The sequence below is a fragment of the Castor canadensis genome, chromosome X, assembly GCF_047511655.1.
Source record: "Castor canadensis chromosome X, mCasCan1.hap1v2, whole genome shotgun sequence".
NCBI lineage: Eukaryota > Metazoa > Chordata > Mammalia > Rodentia > Castoridae > Castor > Castor canadensis.
In genome coordinates this window covers 23,568,996-23,581,221 of record NC_133405.1, presented here as the reverse complement: position 1 = coordinate 23,581,221, position 12,226 = coordinate 23,568,996, and the positions used below count along the sequence as shown (strand labels likewise).

Here is a 12,226-nt window from a genome sequence, read left to right as displayed (position 1 = left end):
AGTCAGTATTTATTCCCTAACCACTAATCTACTGTCTGCCTCTGTAGATTTGTCTGTTCTGGACATTTTCCATAAATAGAACCACACACTATGTGGTATTTAAAATTGACATCTTTCACATTGCATAATTCATGCTTTAGAATGTATCAGTACTGCAGTCTTTAAAATGGCTGAATAACATTTCATTGTATGAATATAAAAATTTTGTTTATTCAATGGTTGATGTTTCTATAAACATTCAAGCACAAGTTTCTGTGTAAATATATATTTTCAATTATTTTGGATATATACTTAGAAATAAAATTTCTTAGTCACATGATAATTTTATTTTTAACTTTTTGAGGAAGTATCCAACTATTTTCAAAAGTGAATGCAAAGGAGTGGTGGAGTAGCTCAAGTGGTAGAATGCTTGCCTAGCAAGCACGAAAGCCTGAGTTCAAATAACAGTCTCATCAAAAAAAAAAGAAGAAGTGAACACATAATTTTACATTCTCACCAGAAATGTATTTGAGTTTTGATTCCAATTTTATCACCTTTGCCAACATGTTATTGCCCATCTGTTTTTGTTAGCTATTCTGCTCGGTGTGAAGTGACATCTCGCTTTGGTTTTGATTTCTACTTCCCCAGTGACAATGATGTTGAGCATGTTTTCATGTGCTATGAGTCATTTGGATAGCTTCTTCAGAAAAATATCTACCCAAGTCTTTGGGTAATCTTAATTGAGTTATTTATCTTTTTAGCATTGAATTACTAAAGTTCTTTATATTGTGGATATAAACCCCTTATTAGATATGTAATTATTAATATTTTCTTCCATTCTGTCCATTGTCTTTTCACCATAAGCTAACCAAACCTGGTGAAGGGAAATACCCAACTCAAATCTCATTTAGATACCCTATCTCATCTAACAGATGGAGTAAAAACTAAGGATCAATGTTGAAGCTAAACTCTCAGAGCCTTAAGCTCACTAAAATACTGAGACTGGCAATATCTGAATGTTTTTTCTCAACTTCACCTTCCCCACCACATATATTGGAACCTAACCATCAAAGGTGATGGTATTAAGAGATGGAACTTTGGAAGTTGACAAAGTCATATAGGGTACAAAGTAAGTAGAACAAAGGAAATAATAAAAATTAGAATGAGCTATGGTGTCATATGCCTGTAATCCCAAAACTTGGGAGACTGAGCCAGCCTGGGCTTCAAAGTAAGTTCAAGGACACCCTGAACTACATAGAAATACCTTGTCTCAAAAAAATAGAGCATGAATCAATGAAACAAAAGACAGAAGATCAATTGAGAAAATTAATGAAACAAGTTACTTAAAAATAATAAATTTGATAAATGACAAATTTAACAAATATTACTGATAAATATCAGCACAGGTTAACTAAAGAAAAGGGGCGTATACACAAATGACAGTATCAGAAATGAAAAAGGTTCCATCACTACTGATTCCATGACTCTTGATTTCAAGATTAATACAGGAATATAATGAGTTCTATTTACCTAGCTGAAATGGACCAATTCTTACACATACATAATCTATCAAAACCCACACAAGAAGAAGATTTTTTGGATACGCCACTATTAATGAAAGAAACTAAATCAATAATTAATAGTCTTCTAAAATAGAAAATGCCAGGTCCATATGAATTTACTAGTAAATTCACCCAAATATTTAAGGAAGAAATAATATCATTTCTTTAAAATATCTTCTAGAATCACCAAAAGAAGGGGACTAATGCAGAAAGGAGAAAAATTGAAGGGATGAATTAATTTGGCATACAATATATATATACATGGAAATGTCATAACAAAACTCTCTGTATATCAATCTTAAACAAACAAAAATGTCTTTTTTCAAAAACAAAGGATAGGAAGGTAAAGCAGATCCTGCTTGGGGGTTGGTACCAGTGAGAGGGCGAGGTTATAAATAAAGGGTAGAACAAACAGAAGGAAAATAAATAAAAATAAAATATCTTCCAGAAAAGCAAAGCAGAGGGAATACTTCCTAATTCATTATTTGAGGTCGGTATTACCCTAAAACCAAAAGTTAGACAAAAACATCAGAGGAAACAGAAGCTACAGACCAATTACCATTGGTCTACAGACCAATATTATTAAGATGAACTTCCTATGCATATATATATATAAATCCTCAGTAAAATATTAGTAAAACAAGCCCAACAATGTACAAAAATAATTATACAACATGGGCAAGCATGATTTATTGCAACTATCCAATTCATCGCATCAACTAGCTAAAGAACAAATTCTACTGATAGACATTAAAAAAGCACTTGATAAGACCCAACATGAAAGCATAAGAACTCTCCGAAAACTAAGAATAAAAGGAAATTCTTCAACTTGTGAAAACTTACAACTAACATCCAGCTTAATGGTGAAAAACGAGGTGCTTTCTCACTATTATCAGGAACAAATCAAAGATGTTCTTTCTCACCACTACTATCCTACATCACACAGGAAGTCCAAGCTAATTAGTAAGACCACAGGAGTAAAGCATCCTGAAAATCATAAAGTATTACAGCAAGATTGCAGCATGCAGGATTAAAATACAAAAGACAATTGCTTTCTTAAATACTAGAAATGAAAATTCAGAATTTGAAATTTGAAATTTGAAAACACAGCATCATTTACATTAGTGCAAAACTACGAAATACTCAGGCATACTTTCAACAAAATGTGTACAAGATCTTACAGGAAAACTATAAAAATGATGAAAACTCAAAGAAAATCTAAATCTAAACAGATACTGCAGGTGAATGCAAAATTTCAATTCTTCCCACATTTGTCTATTGAGTCAATGCAATCCCAATGAAAATCTCAGGCAAGTATTCTGTGGCTATGAAAAGATTAATCTGAATTTTATATGTAAAGACAGAAGAGCCAGAATAGTCAATATTGAAAGGAGACAGAAAAAGAGGACTGATGGTTTTCAGCTTCAACACTTAATATAAAGTCATGGTAACTAAGACAGTGTGATATTAACAAAGAATTGGAAAATTGATCAATTGAACAGAATAGAGAGCCTTAAAATAGGTCCATACAAATACAGTCAACCAATCTTTGGAAAAGGAGCAATGGTAATTCAATGGAGAAAGATCATGTTGGAGCAAGTGGATAACCACATGCAAAAAAATGAATCTAAAACATAAATCTTACACATTTCAAAACATTAATTCCAAATGGATCTTAGACCTGAATGTAAAACTCAAAACTGTAAAATTTCTAGAAAGAACCTAAGAGAAAAGCTAGATGATCTTGCATTTGGTGATGACTTTTTAGACACAACAACAGCATAATACATGAAAGAAAAAGCTGTTAAGGTGGACTTCATTAAAATTAAAAACTTCTGCCTTATCAGCTGGGTGCCTATGGCTCATGCCTGTAATTGTAGCTACTTGGGAGGCTGAGATCAGAAGAATGATCCATTCGTCAGTGGTGGGGCTTCTTGGCCGTTTCCATAACTTGGCTATTGTGAATAATGCTGCAATAAACATGGGTGTGCAGGTGCCTCTGGAGTAACCTGTGTCACAGTCTTTTGGGTGTATCCCCAAGAGTGGTATTGCTGGATCAAATAGTAGATCAATGTTTAGCTTTTTAAAAAGTAGCCTCCAAATTTTTTCCAGAGTGTGAAAACTGTCTTTTAATGTAAGCCTGAATCCTCAAACGTAAAATCTTTCTTTTTTTTTTTTTTTACAATTCTGCCACTGTAAAAAAAATACTCATCCCTAAACTTTGTAAACATTTTTAGCCACTTTACCCTCTTCTATTGCTACCTGTGTCTGTGAGGCAAAATGTGATCCAGAAACTTCATGCTATCCAATGAAGGCATCTGTTTATGGCACTCACTCTGTTTCTGTCTGTTTTCGTTTGGCACCTGCTAGTGTGGTTATCAGGGCTTGCAGAACGTCTGACAGGGAGGTGCTACTCACAATACTGTCTGCTTCATCTACTACCACCAGCCGATGGATCTTGGTTGTAATGATTCAGTCTATGATGGTCTCTAGTGTTTCCAGCTTACTGAATTTCCTGACACCTTCAAAACACAGCAATTGGTGCTAGAAGGTCCATGTTACTGTGATGTCTATGTTATTGTATATTTTCTCAGCAGCACCACATTTGGAATAAAATATTTGGCCACACCCTCTCTTGACTAATCCACCAAAGACAATGCTGCTATACTTATTTCCACAAATACATTCAAGGCTTTGACGAAAAGAGTGTCTGGGAGTACAAAGGCGATGTTGCACTATGTCCCTGTCCCAAGCTCTTCCAGGTGATACTCATGAAGGAAGGCTTTGACATTCAAGGCCTAAAAAGGTGGAGGAACTTGAGAATTCTTTTGTGGGTCAGTATAAAAGTGCTTTCCCACCAGTGGGGCCAATAACTGACAACCTGTGGACTTTATTTTTGGTCAATGAGTACACAGCATCAAAGAGGATTGCCTCTGGAGATATGTTCACTAAGGGCTTAAATGCTTCTTAAATTCATAAGGTCATACCTCTGGTGATGTATAGTATTTATGTAGTATATAGATGAAATCTGTAATTGTTAGCATTACTATAAAACTCTGTGCTTTTTTTCTCCCACGGCGGTGTTGCTTGAAACCAAGGCAAAGAAGGTCTTTTTAAACTTGTAATGTAGTATTGAACACAATAGACTTTGAAGTCATTGGAACCATCTCATAATGTTTAAGTAACCTCATGAACTGCATGTAAACACCAATTTCTGAGTCTTCTGCTGCTTCCTCTTCCAACTCTAGCTTCTTCATCATGCTGGCTTTTGGGGAGTCTTGGGCTGTTACTAGTTCTTCCTTCACCACACTTGCCCTTACCACCTCTGGCAGGTCACACCTGTAAAGATATGGGCTGGGATAGCTTAGGATTGTGGGTCATTCTCTGAACAGCATCTTTTACAGGGCAGAAGTGCTTTATTTTGTTTGTTTTTGCTTTCTGGTATGGGGATTCAAACTCAGGGCTTTGTGCTTGCTATGTAAGCACTTTACTGCTTGAGCCATGCCTCCAGCTCTTTTTGCTCTGCTTACTTTGCTCTGGCTGACCGGGACCATAATCTTCCTATTTTATGCTTCCTGCTGTGGTTGAGGTGGACAAGTGTGTGCCACCTTGTCTAGTTTTTTTCTTTTGAGATCTTTTGGATCTATACACAATGGAATTTTATGCAGCCATGAAGAAAAACAAAATGTTATCATTCACTGCTAAATGGATGGAATTGGAGAATATCATTCTGAGTGAGGTTAGCCTGGCCCAAAAGACCAAAAATCGTATGTTCTCCCTCATATGTGGACATTAGATCAAGGGCAAACACAACAAGGGGATTGGACTTTGAGCACATGATAAAAGCGAGAGCACACAAGGGAGGGGTAAGGATAGGTAAGACACCTAAAAAATTAGCTAGCATTTGTTGCCCTTAACGCAGAGAAACTAAAGCAGATACCTTAAAAGCAACTGAGGCCAATAGGAAAAGGGGACCAGGAACTAGAGAAAAGGTTAGATCAAAAAAGAATTAACCTAAAAGGTAACACACACTCACAGGAAATCAATGTGAGTCAATGCCCTGTATAGCTATCCTTATCTCAACCAGCAAAAACCCTTGTTCCTTCCTATTATTGCTTATACTCTCTCTACCACAAAATTAGAAATAAGGGCAAAATAGTTTCTGCTGGGTATTGAGGGGGTGGGGGGAGAGGGAGGAGGCAGAGTGGGTGGTAAGGGAAGGGGTGGGAGCAGGGGGGAGAAATGACCCAAGCATTGTCTGCACATATGAATAAAAAAAATTAAAATTAAAAAAAAAGACAGTTTTCAGACTTTCATCAGAAAGAGCTTAAAGCCTGTATGTCATTAAGTACACTGTGTCCTGAAATTTTTGTTAGTTTTCAATGAATTCACTGGTATGGAACAGGTGATGTGACATAAGGTGAGTGTACAGCATGTTCAGATCACGGTGCCATATGTCCGAATTCAACAATATGTCATCGCAGCTGCCTGCCCCACCCGAGTGCACATGCAGTGACACCGAGCTTGAATGTGGAAGTCTTTGAACATTTTACCCTATCAGTTTATGTCATTAGATTCATTGAAAAGTTGTCATTTTAATATAAATAATTACTTTAAAACTTCAATGACACTTTTATATTTATGTTTTGTCTGAGCTACCCTGTAAACAAGGTTGCTTTGCAACAGCTTTATTATAACTTTCACTCAGTTTTTAAAACTAACATTTTTGTTTGTTTTGCACATCTTTTGGTTGGCCATTTCTATTTTTATTAGTGTATATTAAATGTACAAAGGAGGTTCAATGTGATGTTTCCATATATGCATACAATGTACTTTGATCAAATTCACCCCTCTATTACTTTTTCTTATCTACCCTCTTCACTTTTGAAAACAATTTAAATGGGTTTCATTATTCTTTGCTTTCAGCATATTCACCCCCTTTACCCTCTCCTTTCCTGCCAGTTCCCACCACAAAAATCATGCCATTCTTCTTTTTCTTTTTTTTATTAAGATCTGGATTCCACACATGAGAGAGAACATGTGGTATTGCTCTTTCTTAGTCTGGCTTATTTCACTTAACATGATGCCCTTGAGAGTTATTTAAAAGAGAGAAATGAAAGGGCAAACCATGAACTGGGAAAAAATATTTGCAAAGCACACATCCAATGAAGGACTCATATATAAAATACACAAATGAACTTTAAAACTCAACAATGAGAAGACAACCCCACTTGAAAAAGGTGAAAAGAATCTTTTTCTTTATTCATTTACTCACATGTGCAAACATTGTTTGGGTCATTTCTCCCTCCTGCCCCCCCCCACACCCCCTCCCCCCTCGCTTCCAGGCAGAACCTGTTCTGCCCTTATCTCTAATTTTGTTGAAGAGAAGACATGGCATTTTTGCTAGTTAAGGATAGCCATACAGAGAGATTCCTAACATTGCTTCCATGCACAAATGTGTTACAATGCAAACTGATTCATCTCTAAAGGACCTTTACACTGGTTCCAGATCCCCTTCTCATGTTGACCTCTGTTGCTTTAAGGCTACTGTATTAGTTCCTCTGCAGTGGGGACATTAAACACTTTCATGTTTTGGGTTTTTTTACCTATCCCCATACCTACTGTATGTGCTCTCCCCTTAGTGTGTGACCCAAGTCCAACAACATTGCTGTATTTGCCCTGGATCTAAAGTCCACATATGAGGGACAACATACGATTTTTGGTCATCTGAGCCTGGCTAGCCTCTCTCAGAATGATGTTCTCCAGTTCCATACATTTACCTGCAAATGATAGGATTTCATTCTTCTTCATGGCTGAGTAAAATTCCATTATGTATAAATACAACATTTTCTGGATCCATTCGTCAGTAATGCGGCATCTTGGCTGTTTCCATAACTTGGTTATTGTGAATAGCACTGCAATAAACATGGGTGTGCAAGTGCCTTTTGAATAATCTGTGTCACATTCCTTTGGATATATCCCCAGGAGTGGGATTGCTGGATCATATGGCAGATCTATGTTTAGATTTTTAAGAAGTCTCCATATTTTTTTCCAGAGTGGTTGCACCAGCTTGCATTCCCACAAGCAATGTATGAGGGTTCCTTTTCCCCCACATCCTTGCCAACACCTGTTGTTGGTAGTGTTTTTGATGATGGCTATTCTAACAGGGGTGAGGCGGAATCTTAGTGTGGTTTTGATTGGCATTTCATTTATGGCTAGAGATGGTGAACATTTTTTCATGTGTTTTTTGGCCATTTGAATTTCTTCTTTTAAGAAAGTTCTGTTTAGTTCAGTTGCCCATTTCTTTATTGGTTCATTGATTTTGGAAGACTTTAGTTTCTAAAGTTCCCTGTATATTCTGGTTATCAGTCCTTTGTCTGATGTATAACTGGCAAATGTTTTCTCCCACTCTGTGGGTGGTCTCTTTAGTTTAGAGACCATTTCTTTTGTTGTACAGAAGCTTTTTTGTTTTATGAAGTCCCATTTGTCCATTCTTTCTCTTAGTTGCTGAGCTGCTGGGGTTCTATTGAGGAAGTCCTTGCCTATACTTATTAGTTCCAGAGTGTTTCCTGCTCCTTCTTGTAGTAACTTCAGAGTTTCAGGTCTGATATTAAGGTCCTTGATCCATTTCGAGTTGATACTAATACAGGTTGATAAACATGGATCTAGTTTCAGATTTTTGCAATTGGATAACCACTTTCCCCAGCAACATTTGTTGAAGAGGTTGTCTTTTCTCCATCGTATATTTTTGTCACCTTTCTCAAAAAATAAGGTGGGTATAGTTGTGTGGATTCATATCCGGGTCCTCTATTCTGTTCCACTGGTATTCATATCTGTTTTTGTGCCAGTACCATGCTGTTTCTATTGCTATTGGTTTGTAATATAGTTTGAAGTAATATATATATATATATTAGATAGATAGATAGATAGATAGATAGATAGATATAGATATAGATATATTGTGATACCTCCAGCATTGCTCTTTTTTGCTGAGTATTCCCTTGGCTATTGGAGGTCTCTTGTGTTTCCAAATGAACTTTAGGGTAGATTTTTCAATCTCTGTGGTGAAAGTCGTTGGGATTTTGATGGGAATTGCATTAAACATGTAGACTGCTTTTGGTAGTGTAGCCATTTTTACTATATTGATTCTACCAATCAATGAGCACGGGAGATCTTTCCATCTTTTGTAGTCTTCCTCAATCTCTTTCTTCAGGGGTTTGTAGTTCTCCTTGTATGAAAAAGGTGAAAAGAATCTGGACAGACACTTCACTAGAGAATATTTATACACAGGAAACAAAATCAAGATTAAACAAATGAGATTGTATCTTACCACAAATCGTCTACACAGCAAATGAAATAATGGAGTGAAGAGACAATGCACACTGGAAGAAAATATTTGCAAGTCAGATTGTGGTAAGAAGCTAATGTACAAAATATATAAAGAACTCCAATAACTAAACAGGAAGAAAAAGTGTAATTTTTGAAATGGGTGATGGGGATATGTCAATCAATGAGCACTAATTTACAATTAGATAGAAATAAAGAAGTTTTGGTGTTATTATACAGTAGGGCAACTATAGACAACAATTGTATAGTCTATATTTCAAAAATCTAGATGAAATGATTTGGAATATTGTCACCATAAAGAATTGATTTAAAAATTTTTGAGGCCTAAATGGTGTTGAACAAAGAAACCAATCAGTAAAGACCTCAGTAGAGTCTGTTAGAGACGAATCAATTTGGGTTGTAATACATATGTGCATGGAAGCAATGCTAGGACTCTCTCTGTATAGCTATCCCTATGTCAAACTAGCAGAAACGCTATGTCTTTCTTATTATTGCTTATGTCTTCTCTTCAACAAAATTGGAGAAGAGGGCAGAACAGGTTCTGCCTGGAAGTGAGGGGGATGGGGAGAGAGGGAGGGTGTGGGGGAGGGGGCTAGGGGTAGGGGGGAGAAATGACTCAAACAGTGTATGCACATATGAATAAATTTTTTAAAAAAGAAAAAAAGACCTCAATATATATTTCACCAAGGCAGACATATAAATGGTCAACAGATACATGAAAAATGCTGACCATCGCTAATCATCGGGAACACATAAAAATTAAAACCACAATGATATATCACTTATACAGTGTAGAATGGTTATTATCATAAAACAAAAGAAAAAAGTGTGGGGAGGATATGGAGAAAAGAGAACCCTGTGTACTATTGGTGGGAATGGAAATTAATACAGCAATTATGGAAAACACTATGGAAGGTCTCAAAAAATTAAAAACAGAACTCCATATAATCCAGCAATCCCATTGCAGGGTATATATCCAAAGGAAACAAAATCAGTATATCAAAGAGCTATCTCTACTCCCATGTTCACTGCAGCATAGTTGGATAAATGGGTAAAGAAAATGTGGTATACAGATATTCCTTGACTTATAGTGAAGTTATATACCAATAAACCCATTATAAACAGAAAATGTTGTAAGTCAAAAATACATTTACTCTACCTAACCTATTGAACACCATAGCTTAGCCACATAGTACACTGAAGAGTATCAGTTATTTCTCCATGTGAGCTTCTGGCTGATGGGGAGCTTGGGCTTGCTGCAACTGCCCAGTATTGTGACAGAGTATCATACCACATATTGCTAGCCTTTCAAAAAAATCAAACTTCAAAATTCAAAGTACAGTTGCTATTGAAAGCATATTGCTTTTGTACCACGATAAGATTGAAAAAGCATAAGGCGGACCATTCTAAGTAAGGGATTATCTGTATCTACCATTAAGCATTTTTTTAAAAGGAGATCTTAGCATTTGTGCCATGGACAAACATGGAGGACATTTTGCAAATTGAAATAAGCCAGGAACAGAAATACAAATATGGCACGATCTCCCTTAATTGGCAATCTCTCTATGAGTTAAACTCATAGAAATAGAGAAGAATGGTGGTAATAACCAGAGGCTGAGGGGGCAGGAGTGTTTGAGAAAAAGAGAGAAGTTGACAAGGGTACAAAATTTTGGTTTCACAGGAGAAATAAGCTTTAGCAATCTATTTCACAGATCACTATTTCAAATAGTGATCTATTTCACATAATAATACATCATGTATTTCAAAACAGCTAAAAGACTAGATTTTAAATGTTTTCTGCACAAAAATGATATGCATGTGATTTTAAGCATGATTTAATCATCCCATAATATAAACATGCATCAAAACACCATATTGTACCTTTAAAATATATTTTTATTACTGTATCTAACATATACAGTTATTATTTATGAATTAAATAGGAAATAAAATCAAAATTAAAACCAGAAAAAATACAGATGGTAAACATATGAAAAATGCTCAACATTATATGTCATCAGGGAATTGCAAATTAAAACAACAACAAAACAACAAGATTCTTCTACACAGCTATAAGAATGACTAAAATTCTTAATCCTGTTACTATACAATGTCAGTGAGGACGTGAAGCAAAAGAACCTCACGTACACTGGTAATGCAAAATGATGGGAATACAAAACACACTTTGTAAAAACAGTTTGGCAATTTCTTACAAAATTGAATACATACTAACTATATGTTTCAGTAATTGTTCTCTTAGTATTTACTCAAACTTGTGTTCATGCAAAAACCTGCCTACAAATATTTACAGTATCTTTATACATGATTGCTAAGACAAAGAAGGAAACAAGGTACCTTCCAATATCAATAGGCCAATGGTAAACAAACTGCAGTCCATCCACACAATGAAACAATATCCAGCAATGAGAAGAAATGAGCCATCTTGATGTACTTTCTATACTGCATGAATATGAAACATTGAAACCCTTTGAGTCATTTTGAGAAGGGGAACAAAATAGGAGGGAGAACAATGCAAGGGATGAACCAATTAGGGGTAGAATACATGTATAGATGGAAATGTCACAGTAGATCCCCCTGTAAAACTATCATATACTAGTAAAAACATTTTAAAAATAAACAAATAAATCTAAAAAAAGAAATGAACCACCAAAATACTAGAGGACATGAAAGAACCCTCAATTCACATTTCCAAGTGAGAGAAGTCAATCTGAACCCTCTGTGATTCCCAATATTTAACATTCTTGGAAAGGAAAAATGGTGGAGAAAGTAAAAAAATCCCTGGTGGCCAGTGTCTGAAGGACAGGGACAGATAAATAAACGGAGTGCACAAGATTTTAAGGACAATCAAACTACCAGTGTTATACTGTAATGGTGAGTACATATCAGTATACATCTGTCAAAATGTACAGAATACACAACAACAGAGAGTTAATTAGGTATAATATTGGCTCATCTATTTTAACAAATGTACCATGCTAATTCAAGATGTTAATAAAAGGGGAAACTGGGGTAGACAGTGCAAGGAAATGTATGAGAACTCTATTATTTATTTTTGGCAGTACTGGGGTTTGAACTCAGGGTCTCATGCTTGCTTGGTGGACGCTCTACCATTTGAACCACTTCACCAGCCCAGAACTCTCTTTCTTTATGTTCAACTTTTCTGTAAATCTAAGACAGTTTTTTTTAAAGAAGTAGTCTATTAATTAAAAGCCAACAAAGTTTGAAATTTACACTCATAGAGCATATCTGCAGTTATTTTACTGTGGAAAATGTGCAAAGCAGGTGTTACTAATTAACCATGACAATCATAAAAACAG

At 35.7% G+C, this 12,226-nt stretch overlaps 1 pseudogene; it reads right to left on the bottom strand.

Moving 5' to 3' along the window:
* Nucleotides 1-3,872: 3,872 nt before the first annotated feature.
* Nucleotides 3,873-4,804, bottom strand: LOC109675590 (5'-AMP-activated protein kinase subunit gamma-2 pseudogene; annotated as a pseudogene).
* Nucleotides 4,805-12,226: the final 7,422 nt, after the last annotated feature.